Here is a 13,210-nt window from a genome sequence, read left to right on the forward strand (position 1 = left end):
GAAGTACACTGCTGAGGGGAGCAGCGGGCGGGTCAGGAGAGGTCTGCCACACATGAGGTCACCTCCGGGGCAGGCGGGGATCGAACTCATGTGCAAGTGGCTTTTGCTTCTTAGTGCTGTGCTTTAACCCGCTGCGCCACCAGGGAGGACCTCAGCTGTGCTAGCTTTTAATAGTTTCTATTTCTATCATTTCCAGGTCTGAATATTTTGAACATAATATATACTGTTTTACACACACATGCACACATGCACGCAGAGACACACCTGGCAATGTTTCGTGAAATGGTACCCTATTTTAGTATGGTGAACTCCTATTTTCTATTTGATTCTATTCCGTTCCATTCCACTCCATTCCATTCTATTCTTAAAATTCTAGTTGTCTTCTTCTAGTTGATATGGGGGTTCTAACTTATGGTGCCCCCACCCTACTTCTTGTAATACCTAAAGTATCCACAAGAGGGCACCATGGCTCTAGCCAGATATATTTTGTACTCAGGGTTGCCCCCTGGAGAGAGGGTGAATATGGACCAGGTCTGTGTTCTTGACCCAAGAGCAGCCTGTCTCTTGACCATGAACCTATCTGAAGGCTAACGCAAAATAATTCACCCCCTATGCAGATGGTTAGTGTCCACTAGAGTTTCAGACTTAACCACTGAAGTGGAAATTGCAGAAAGATTTAAGTGGTTGATAGAATAAGGCAAACAGTGAAAATCTAGGAAATAAGGAGAAGCTGGAAGAGTAATAAATAGTAGGTCACTAGTGAGCAAAGATTTCAGTTAGTTGAAATTACAGGAAACTAGAAACCATGAAAAAACAGACGATGTAAGGAGCTAAGATATAGAGGCCTGTGTTCAAAAAGTCAGAACAGCAGTATGAGGTGAAGTGCAATCACACTAATGGAGAAAATTACAGGAAGACCTCAGAGTCTTCTGCCAGTGTCCCAGGCTTTCTACTCTGGAGGGTTGGTCATACGAGGATTCAGTTTCCAGGGAACTTGGGAATCCCTGTACTTCTCAGTGCCAGATCCTTATAGTAAATTCTTTCTCCTTTTCCTATCTTACAATAACATTCTTTAGATTTGGCAAGTTTATAAATTCATTTAATGATTTCTCAAAATATGTATTTCCTTATCGTAAATTTTTCATTCATTATGGCAGAATATATGTTTACTTGGGACCTGAATATCTTAAGTTTTTTGGTAATAGGAAGTCAAAACTATATAAATCTAGCTCAGTATCCATTCATTCAACTTAGCAAAGCTCTAAAATGTTAAGTCACTACCACTATTTGAGACACTAACAATAATGTTGCTGGTACAATCAGGAAGAAATTTTTATCCTTATCTCTACTTTGACAATTTACTGTCATTAATTATATTTAGTTATCCATAAAGATGTAAGTGATACTAGGTAAAGTCAAACATTATTCTAAGTTATTTTATTGTTCAATACTTATTTTGATTGATAAACCCAGGTAGAATAAAAAGAATTACACTTAATGTGGTAATTCTAAAGACATACCTGTTTTAAGTTAACCAACAAATTTAAGTCAGCTTCATTCATTAAAAATTATCCTGGGGCTCTCCCTGGTGGCGCAGCACTAAGAAGTTTAGGCCACTTCCACATGAGTTGACTGCCGACTGCCCCAGAGGTGACCACTTGGCGAGGCAGACCTCTCCTGACCCGCCCGCTGCTCCCCTCAGCAGTGTACTTTGTCAATCTGCCTGTTCTGCTCCCCACTCTGTCTCTGGTGAATCCTCTCACCCTCCGCATCTCTGGCCTGTACCCCAGTTCTATATGAATAAATAAGTAAAATCTTAAAAAAAAAATTATCCTGGGTTGGGCACTCCCTGGTGGTGCAACAGGTTAAAGCACTGCATTATGAAGCTCTTGGAAGCCACTGCGGCACAAGTTCAAATCCCCCACCAGGGAGTGACCCACATGGTGTGGCAGACCTCTCCTGACCTGCCCACTGCTCCCCTCAGCAGTTCATTTTAGTAGATCTGCCTGTTCTGCTCCCCACTCTTGTCTCTGGTGAACTCACCCACCACACCTCCAGCCTGTACCCCAGTTTTATAAGCATAAGTAAATAAATAAATCTTTAAAAATAAAATAAATTATCCTGGGTTACATTAACTTGAAAAAGAACTTAGGTTATTTTCTATTTTTTTTTCTGAATCTTAGAAATAATGTATATATGTACTGATAAATTGAATAAAATGTCTTTACAAATTATTGTTGGTAATACCATTCAGAGGTAGAAAAATATGACATAATTGTAATCAAGTGCATATATATACAATCAGATGCAAACAAAGATCTAATAGTTTTCATTTTAAATATTGTTATGAATCAAGTAAAAACTCCTGTGAGCTAGACTTTGAGCAAGAAAGTTTTCAATTTTAGAATCTTTATGTCTCTTAAGAGGCCTGCACATATCAATCTAAACAAGTAGTTTAATGCTACTAAATCAAATTAAGTAATACTACTTAATCTAAATAAATGGTTTTCAGGTTTAAAGCACAAAAACAGAAGTTTCAGAGGCTAAAAAGAGCCTTGTAGAGTCCACTGTGATTTTAAGCATTGGTGTCATTGGACCAGTAAGACAGGAACTTACAGAGGCCATAATACTTGAGTATAAATCAGCTGGAGTTCTCAAGACTCTTCGAAAAAATTTAGAAAAAAAAAAGAGTATGACAGGAAAACATATAAAAGAGAATGACAGTAGAGCAATGAACCCCTTAATTGAGGAACTCCATGAGCACTGGCCTCCAGCCTTTTCTAAGCAGGAAAATTGTGCCACCAGAACTCACCAATCACCAGGCATTCACCTGCAGGCACGTGTTCACTCAACAGGAATGTCTCCCTGGCTGAGGAGCTCCTCTGGCAAGGTCCAGCAACTCAACGCTAGCCTCTGAATGCTCCTCAACCAAAAGATTGCTGGTGTAAGAATTCCTGCCATGGGGGCCCTCCTTGGTGGGGCAGCGGGTTAAAGCACTGCACTAAGAAGTTTAAGCTACTTCCGCATGAGTTGGATTCAGCCTGCCCCGAGGAGATCCACATGGCCTGGCAGACCTCTCCTGACCCGCCCGCTGCTCCCCTCAGCAGTGTAATTCATCAATCTGCCTGTTCTGCTCCCACTCTGTCTCTGGTGAATCCTCTCACCCTGCCCATATCTGGCCTGTACCCCAGTTCTATATGAATAAAAAAAAAAAATTCCTGCCATGATTGCCAGATTTGAGTCAGCAATGAAACCATTTGTCTATTGCCCCCCATCTGAAATAAAGGCAGTTTTCAACCTAAAGGAAGGAGGTTTGAGCCTGGGAGGACTCACAGTGGGAGGACAAAGCAGCTATGGAAGCAGTCACGCACAAGGGGCTCCAGTGGAACCTCACTCATCTCCAGGGAACACAGGGCCTTGAAGCTGAGATTCCTTCAGAAACCCAAACTGTATCCTAAGGAGGGACAAAATGATCACTTTATTCAAATAGAATATTCTCATTTTTGTTGGCTTTTTGAAATTTGGACTGCTTGACCCAACTTAAAAAACGGTTTCTCTGCAGTAACTGCTTTAACCCTATTTTCCTGGTTCTTTGTTTTATTTCTATTTACATGTGAGTGAAACCATATGTCGTTTGTTTTGTTTTTCTTCTCCTGGCTTATTCTCCTTATAATCCCCTTTCGTTCCATCCTTGTAGCAAATGGCAAGATTTTATCTTTTATATATATATATAACACATTTTCTTAATCCACTTATCTGCCATTGGAGACTTTGGAGGTTTCCATAATTTAGCTATTGTAAATAGTGCTGCCGTGAACATAGAAGTGCATATATCCTTTCAAATTAATGTTTTTGCATTTGTTGGGTAGATACCTAGGGGTGAAATTGCTAGATCATATGATAAATCAATTAATGTACTATTTTTTGTAAAGGCTGGACCCGTCTACATTTCCATCAACAGTGTGCAAAGGTTCCCTTTACTCCACATCCTTGCCAACACTTAATTCCTGATCTCTTTGAGATAGACCATTCTTATAGGTATAAAGTAGTAATTCATTGTGGTTGTGATTCACATTTCTCTGATGTCGGGTAATGTTAGACATTTTTTCATGTGTCTCTATGACCATTTGTATATCTTCTTTGGACAAATGTCTATTAGCTCTTTTGCCCTTTTAAAAAGAGAGAATTTTAACATATCTTTAAAGATAACAACTACTAGGTTACTGAATATCTGCAGAAGAATCAGGTGATTTTTCACTGGGCCCCAGGGCCTTGCAAAATAGAAGTGTCCTGGGAATTTTCCCAAGAGGCCATCCTAAGCAAAATCTTAGAATCTAGTGTCTCCAGGGCATGCTGGAAAAATAGTGGGGTGAGATGCTGACTAGTTGAAACAGAGACTTTCCCAAGACCATAAAGAACACAAACATTTGACTGCCTCAAATATGAAATATTTGATAGATACTTTAACATATCATTTGTAAAGTTCTAAAGCATAGTAATAAAAACAACAAAAATATATCCATGACAATTTCAAAAACAGAACATGATTGAATCATATACAGTGCTGTAAACTAACATTACATCAATTAAAAAACACAGAACTTAATTAATACCTTTGAGAGCCTCACAAATCTGTCAACTGCTAGCTGCTTCCCTTCTAAAAATAACCACTCTACTGAATTTTGTGTTTAACATTTCCTTTGTGGTTTTATTGCAAATGTGGGTGTCCTTAGTAACAGTAATAACTTCCATTTTTTGACTGCTTACTCTTTGTAGGACATTATCCAAATTGTTTACATGTTTAAACTGTAATCCTCCTAAGAATCATATGAGGTAAATATTACCAACCCTGCTCAGCAGATTATGAAACTGAAGCACAGAGAAGCTAAGTGACTTGCTCAAAGTCACACAGCACATAAATAGCAGACCCTGGTTTCAAACTTCAGTAGATCACTCGTAGCTTCTGTATCTTTAGCTACCTGTTCTACCTACTCTTTTATTCTTTGATTGATATATAGACTTTTGAAATATTTATTTAATGGTGTTCCCATAGCTTTGTTGAAAGTGATTGATGTACATCACTGTTTTGATATAAGGCATCAAGCACGATGGCTTGATTTCCATTGTGAAATGATTATGACAATAGGCTCAGCTACATTATGTTCTTATCTACTATTATAAAAAGAAAAGAAGAATAAAATGAATGTACATTCTCCTTGTGATGAGAACGCTCAAGATTTACTCTCTTAACAACTACCTTATATATTGTTCAGCAGTGTTAGCTAGAGGTACTGAATTGTGCATTACATCCTTGGTGCTTATTTATCTTATTACTGAAAATTTGTGCTTTGACCATTTTTCAACTTACAATATATTTGCATTTTACTTATTTTTGAACCACAAACAAGTAAAATCTTACTGTCTTGGTTTTGTTTGCCTAAAAGCACACTCTTGAGGTAAGGATTCGAAGGCAAGTGTTTATGTAGGAGGTTGGCTTTGTAACAGAGATGATAAGCTATAGATATATAGATGTAGATATAGATGGGCATTTATGAGAGGAGATTTATGTAGTATTGGTTCATGCATTTGTAGATGACTAAATGTTCTGTCCCTTGCCACTTGACCTGAGGGGCCAGGCCCAGTTGAAGGCATGAGAATTAGAACCCAATAATTAAGTCCCAGCCTGCGTCTGAAAACCTTAGGTCAGGAGAAAAAGGGTGTCTCAGATCAAGAAGAAAGAGTAAATTGACTTTCTGTTCACCTTTTTGTTCTATTCCTGTTCTCAGTGGATTGGATGTTGCATTGGTGAAGGCAGTTTTCTTTACCCAGACCACACATTCAAATCTTAATCTCTTCCCAAAGCACCCCTCTAGATTCTGAAATATTTTATCATCTTTCTGGGCATCTTTTAATTCAGATCAGTTGACACAAATATTAACCATCACAGGACTCAAAAACCATTAAGGAAGTAGGGACCCAACATGGAAAAGGAACAACAGCCAGAAAAAGGTTGATATCAAAGAAATTATCTCTGTGAGCAATTACACCTTTATCACACTGAGGAATTCTGGGAGCCAGAGTAGAATGTACACCTTAGCACATTATCCCAGCACTTGAGGGAGCTGGGGTAGTTACACACCAACTCCTATCAATTGATTGAGGGCTGGCTTCTAGAGGGGGTTAAATCCTAGCGCTTTTGTTCTGTTTGTGTGCAGGTAGAATAGCCTCACAAGCAGTAAAATTTCTCTGCCAGTGGGAAGTGGTTGACCTTGCTGAAATGGTTGGGCCTAAGGTGTGAGCTGGGCACATCCAGTATCTGTTACATTCTCTGTGAGTATTCTGAAGCTTGCTTTTTTGGTTACTATTCACCATTGTGGTTATGAAATTTATCATGTTGACATGTGGATAAACCTCACTGTGGTTCATTTATTTCCATTCTTATATTCTCTTGTATGAGTATGTTTCATTATTTATCCATTCTTTTGTCAGTGGACATTTGGGTTGTTTCTACCTTTTTGTTGTTGTTAAAATAGTTGTGTTGCCTTGAAATTGCTTATATAAGTCTCTGGTGACATTCATGTAAGAGTTGTTCCTTTATATACTAGATTTAGAATTGCTGGGATAGGAGATATTTGCATTTTAACCTTTACTACTAATGAGAAGTAGTTCTTCCAGTAGAAGTACCAGTAATAGTATGAGATTTCCTAATATATCAGGCCTTTGCCTAAAATGTATTTGTCAGGCTTTTATTTTTCACCAGTTGGTGGGTATAAAATTATAAATAGTGACAATTTACATACATATGTAGATGTAGATGTATATATGTATGTTATATGTGTATGTGTCTGCTGTGTGGATTCAAGTTCAGTTGATTTTTATTGTAATTTAAATCATATAAGAAGAAAGATTGTATAACAACATTTGGAACTATGTCTATAAATGACTGAGATTGTCTTGCTTGCATAATTTGTATGATGGCTAATTATAAGTATCAGGGTACCCAGATATTTGCGTAGACATCATTTTTGGAAATGTCTGTGAATGTATTTCCAAGTGAAATTATTATCTGCATCAGTGGATTCAGTAAAGCAGTTTTCTCCGCCCTATATGGTAGATACTACCCAGTCTCATGAGGGCCTAGACAGAACAGTGGGGTGAAGGAAGGAAGAATTTTGCTCTTCCTTCCTGACTGCTTGAGATGGAACATCTTTCTTTTCCTGGTGGTCCAGCATTCAGAGCTAAACTGGAACCCACACCATAAGTTATCAGACCTTCAGATCCAGACTGAATAATACCAAGAGAAACCCAACTAATAACAAACTTACTAACAGGTCCTAAGGTCAGTGATAAAAAAGAGACTTTCAAAAGTGTGAGTGAAGATGACAATTTGATTTAGGTGAAGTGTCTAAGGATGACAATGTAGGATGACACCAAGGTTTACGTATCTATTAGAAATTAAGCGTCCTTATTTTACTGGTAGGTCCTATATATATGTGATATATAAGTAGTAGGTTTCCTTCTCTATAGTATTACTGAATGTTTATCTTAGGATGTGTTTCACTTTGGAATAAGTGGTTATTCTAGGGTACAACACAGCAAAGATGTCAACAATGAATTTTTGTAACATCTCTAGTGAAGGAGGAAGAGTTCTACTAGAAGGTCCCAATATTAATTTGGTAGGACTGCCACAACAAATCACCACAAATAGGTGAATTGAAACAACAAAAATGTGCCCTTTCACAATTCTGGAGTTCAGAAGTCCAAAAATTCAAGTTGCTAGAGGGTTATATTCTTCTGGAGGTTCTGAGGGAGAAGCCTTTCTATGTTGTTTCCTAGATCCTTCTGGCTATCAATGACCTTTCGTATTCCTTGCCTTGGAGCTGCGTAACTTTGATCTCTGACTCTGTTTTCACAGGGCCTTCTATGTGTGTCTCTACACCACTTTCTCTTAGAAGAGCACTTATTAGATATGGGGCCACCCTAATCGGAGAAATCTCCTTTCTGGATTCTTACCTCAATTATAACTGTGAAGACTGTTTCCAAATAAGGTCACAGTCATAGGTTTTGGGTAGACATTATTCTGGGGAGCCCACAGTTCTACCCACTACAGGAAGCAACAGAAGACTATTGGCAGGAGAAATGACTACATTATCTAATCATATCTCTTTTTTGGGGGGGGGGAGGTGAAAAAATAACATGCTGAGTAAGTATATAGATGAGATTTCTTCCTTTTTGTATTCTGAGAGTTAATACGTTTTCCCCAAATAGAGGCTCAGTAACAGATGTCTGCTTTCACTGTAGGAATTGTCAAGGAACATAGCCAAGGGGAAGTGGTGCTAATATTTTTACTGGGGACAATATAAGTGACTCTCTAAGAAGAAAAAATATGTGTGCTGTTGAATGAACAGACTACAGGAGAAGTTTGTATTGTGGTTTTGTTTTTTTTTTTAAATTCCAGTCTTAATGTCTTTCCTGTTTTATTGAGGCATATTGATATATATTATGTTAATTCCAGGTATATACAACATGATGATCTGATAGTTGTATAAATTGTGAAATATCACCATAGTAAAGCTAGTTAGCATCTGTCATCATACATACATACAAAATTTTCTTTTCTTGAGATGAGAATTAATTTATGTCTTTAAATAAAAAAGCCTCCCAAAGGTTCATCCCTGGAAAACAAACCTCTTCTGTAATATCCTCTTTATTATTTTATTTAAAAAGTCAGAAATAAGAATGGCAAATATTAACTTCATTTATGGTGGCTTTTAAGTTGTATAGTTTTTTGTATTATTATAGTTTAAAAAGTTGATAATTTTCCATAATAAGAGACATAGTGCCATTTACTGCTTTAGATACTTACTTTTCTTTATGAACCTAGATTTCTAAGCAATGTTATAGCTGTATTCCATCTCTGTCTGTCTTAAAAAAAAAAAAGGGACATTATTCTAAGAAAGGAAGTGTGATTACCCCATTGTTATGTCTATTTAGAGAACAATTTAAGTAGTACTGGAGGGTGCTTGCAGCAAGGCTGGCAGGTTTGGGCCTGAGTGAATGTGGTGCTGTGCATATTATGCTAAAAATAATCTAATTATCACAGAGAGAATACCTTTGTGAAAAAGTTCTTAAGCCTCTCTCCCAAAGGCTGTAAATACCCAATTTCACCATATATAGTGTATCTATTCTGCATCTGTAAATAACATTTCTATTTTTCTTACTTTCTCCTTTTTAACTTTGAACCTGCCTCTCTTATGACCAAATCACATGATGGTAAAGCCAGAGATCTTAAGAAATCCATCATTCTCTTCATAATGAGAAAAAGGAAACTCTTAGGTTAAATAAATAACTGAACAAGAAACAACTAGTGACAAAAGCCGGTGTTCAGTGCATACTTCTATAGCTAAATGTCTGATTTTTAAATAATTTATTCAAAATTGATCTAGGAATATTCTAGATCTTGAATGAAATGATAACAAAAAATAGCTATGTGATGTCATTTCTATCATTTACCCCAAAAAACTTGGTTAAGAAATGTATTATAGTTCTAAAGCTAAAAAATTCTCTAGTTTGTCTTCATCTTTGTTTTCAGAATTTTAATTCATGAAATTGATTAATTCAAAACAATACAAATACAAACACACAAATAAAATCAAAAGAAATCTCTTGTGTACTGCAGTAGGAACTGCAGTAAACTACCTACACAAAAATCTTTTTGTTCCTATTTTGTTATATTGGCTGAAATTAGCATATTTGTTTAATCTGGTTTCTCTGTGCAAATTTTGCTTTTTCAAGTTGAGAATAGTGGTTCTGCAGTAAGCAATAGACCACTGCTTTATTAAAATCAATAGAAATGTTATGTCAATTATCAAAATACCTAAAATTACTTGTTGTCAATTGTAACTCAATCCACTGACTCTCCAAGAATAAAAATCAATTTCACCTGCCACATTTCATTTCATTTTCATGACACCCTCCAGTAAGTGTTGGAGAAGCTGCAGAACCAAAAAAATCCTATTATATTGTTGGCAGAAATGTAAACTGGTGCAACCATTAGAGAAAACAGTCTGGATTCACCTTAAAAATTAAAAGTAGAATCTGACCCTGCAATTGTACTCTTGGTCATATATTCAAGTATGATAGATTAGGAAAAGATCAACATAAAAATTTATATGGAAAAATGCACAAAATGATGGATAAATAAACTATTGAAAAGAAAAAAAATTAAAGGAACAGAAAAAAATAGCACATAAAAATGTGTTGTACTTCATGGGGCCTGGACACCAAGAAATTAACATAAAAAGTATTCCTGGTAGGACCATGGACACCTGACAGAAACTAGTGTCAATGATCTCAGTCCAGGCCGCGAAGATGTCTCATGGGAAAAGCCTGAGCACACTTGCTAAAATAACAGACTAAGAGAGGGAATGAGTAAAAGTCAAAGAAATAAGCAGAATCAGGTTTCCAGCACTTCACATACAGGTTATGTGATAACTACTGCAAAATGTTTAAAAGTATTGCACATATGAAGATCTGGAAATTGTAAGGGCAGAGTAGAGGTAGGTGCTCAGATAAAATATTGAGTGCCACCTGTGTTAACATCTGGCACTTTCAGTTTCCTGCGAGGATTCTTCTGTCAGTATTGTGTTTGACCACAAATAACAGAAAATCCAACTGACCAACAGTGACTGAAATAAACAAGGGTTATTTTATCATACACCCACACATTTAAAGTTTTGAGAAAACTCACATTTTCTGTGAGTTTAGCAGCAAAACACTAAAGCCATAAGTAAATTGATGTTTTGTGGAGCAGTAGTCATGAAGAAGCTGATTTTCCTGGAAAAAAGAATGGCGAAAAAAAAAAAACCAGAAAAATGATGATACAGGGAATAAGCAGTTATACCATGAGATGGTCATTATCTCTTACTCAATTTAGCTCCTGGAGTACACTTCACTTGACTCTCTGTTCTCACTGTCAGGGCTTCTTGACTGTATTTCACCTTGGCTAACTCATATTCTTCATATTCTATCTTGATTCGGAAGGTTTTCCCTGCTAGAAGGTGCCTTCCCATGTGTTCCCACAGTACCCCATAGTGTCTAGTTCACATCACTTGCCAATTATGGTATTGCCAATTATGGCAATACCATTTGGATAATTATTTGCCTGGTGTCACAGAGTCTTTATTAAATTAAAAAATGATTACATGTAGATAGCATAGTTCCATCTGTTGTTTTCATCTTTACTTCTAAATCTTTTCCAAGATTTATTTATTTATGCATACAGAATTGGGGTACAGGCCAGAGGCACGGGGGGGGCAGCGAGAAGATTCACCAGAGACAGTGGGGAGCAGAACAGGCAGACCGACGAAGTACACTGCTGAGGGGAGCAGCTGGCAGGTCAGGAGAGGTCTGCCATGCCCTGTGGATCACCTCCAGGGCTGGCACGGATCGAACTCATGCAGAAGTGGCTTTAGCTTCTTAGTGCTGTGCTTTAACCCTCTGTGCGACTAGGGAGGGCCTCATCTTTTTAAATATGATTATGGTCAAGAGAGGTTACATAATTTGCCCAAGGTCATATAGCTTGTAGATAGTGGCACCAGGATTTGAAGATGGGTATGATTGACTTCAAAATGTGGCCTTTCTCCAGACTGTAATCATGGGTCTCTACTATTACAGACTCAACACTATGACCTCGTTTGTCTCTTGAGCACTGTATCATGCTGTCTGGTGGTTCCCTGTTACATAGCAGGTGCTCAAAAATATTTATTCAGTGAAATGACTGAATGTGAGTAATTTGTTGGGCCATTCAACCTCCTGGTAGAACTAGGTGCTGGATTGTATAACACCCTTTATAACAAAAAGCCCTGAACAAATATGGAAATAAGCTTTCTTTGCGCACAAGTCAGAGATCTCTTCAATCTAGCTGCTTTTGTGTCCAGGGAACTTAACTGGTTGCGTTTGTTTTGTAATACTTGTAAATGACCCCGAATGTGGAGTGTGCCTTGTTGCCTAGGAGGCCTCTCCACCTCCGGTTCTCTATTCTCTACAGCCTGGAGAAGAGGTTGACCTGTGAAGCCTTGTCCATGGCTGCAACCATGCTTAGTCAGCACCTTCGCTAGCAGGATGAGTGAAGAAGTCAAGCAAGAGTCGAGCACCCATTTCCTCCCGACTGTTTTTGTAAACGACATCGGATCCCTATGCCATCCCTACAGAACGAAACAAGACAGACAACCCTAAACCAGCATTACCCAGTGATTCCCATCCTGTCCTAGTCGGGCAGACTGGGATGATAAAAGGAGGTGAGCTGTTTTAAAGATGCTTTCAGCGAAGTGCAGAGCTATATCGTCAAATGTTCTCTGCCAGCGTGGCTCGTGCAGACGCTAATTACCAAGAAACGGAGAAACCTGCAGCCTGGGAGACTGGCCGCCCCACGGGGAATAAACTGGTACCTCTAGAAATAAGGTTCCGCAGCCAATGCGGCGCTTCGGCAGGCGGGATTGGCAGCCTCGGCCGTGACGTGGCCTGGGCGGGCAGGGTCGGTTTGCGACAGTGGCCGCTGTCCTGGCTGGGGGAGCCGAGAGAAGACCCGCAGCACGGCGCCTGGGCCGCGCGCCCGCTCTCTGCCACTTTCGAAAGTCTCTTCCTTCTCCAAGCGTTTCGCCGGCGCCCCCGAGCTTCTGCGCGGAATCCGGGAGCGGGTGCGAGGCCGGGTAGCAGCGGAGCCCAGCGCGGCCGCGACTCTTCAGAGTGCGGACAGCTGGGGACACCGAGGTTTGGCCTGCGGGTGCGGGGGTTTTTCCCGGGAGGGCGGCCCCTCTGCCGGCCCTAGGCGGTTTCTCTTTGGCCTTCTCTGCGCAGGCAGCCGATTCTGTGGCTGCTCCCGCGGAGAGCGCGAGGAGAGCTGGCGGGCGGGTAGATGCAACAAATGAAAGGGGTTCAAGTTGCCGGCCGCAGCCGCGACTGCGACGGGAACCCGCGGCGCTGCGGGACCGGTGCGCGGAGCTCTAGGCTCTGCTCCGCCAACTTCACTTTTCCTGACGCTGGGGAGTTGGGGGATAGAGAGGGAAGCAGAGGGCTAGGAGAGGGGCTTGTAATGACTTCTTGCACGAAAACTTCTTCCCTACGTGAGCATGAAGTATACGTGCGCACTGTAGACAATTTAGAAAGCGTGAGAAATTCCTGTGCAAAGAAATGGGGAGTGGGGGTGGAG

At 39.4% G+C, this 13,210-nt stretch overlaps 1 protein-coding gene across 4 annotated transcripts in view; it reads left to right on the plus strand.

The window, feature by feature from the left end:
- The window catches only part of TMEM243 (transmembrane protein 243, mitochondrial), a 56,861-nt gene that overhangs the window by 28,479 nt on the left and 15,172 nt on the right, over positions 1–13,210 (plus strand). For 2 of the 4 annotated variants that reach the window (XM_012720976.1, XM_012720978.1), the window contains exon 3: positions 12,050–12,299. The gene's annotated coding sequence lies outside the window, so the exon portion shown is untranslated. Of the gene's footprint in view, positions 1–12,049; positions 12,300–12,573; positions 12,772–13,210 lie in introns of those variants that run through there. The other 2 variants (XM_012720977.1, XM_012720979.1) reach the window with 1 other exon arrangement.

This window comes from Condylura cristata, unplaced genomic scaffold (assembly GCF_000260355.1).
Source record: "Condylura cristata isolate star-nosed mole 26May11 unplaced genomic scaffold, ConCri1.0 scaffold00005, whole genome shotgun sequence".
Classification (NCBI taxonomy): domain Eukaryota; kingdom Metazoa; phylum Chordata; class Mammalia; order Eulipotyphla; family Talpidae; genus Condylura; species Condylura cristata.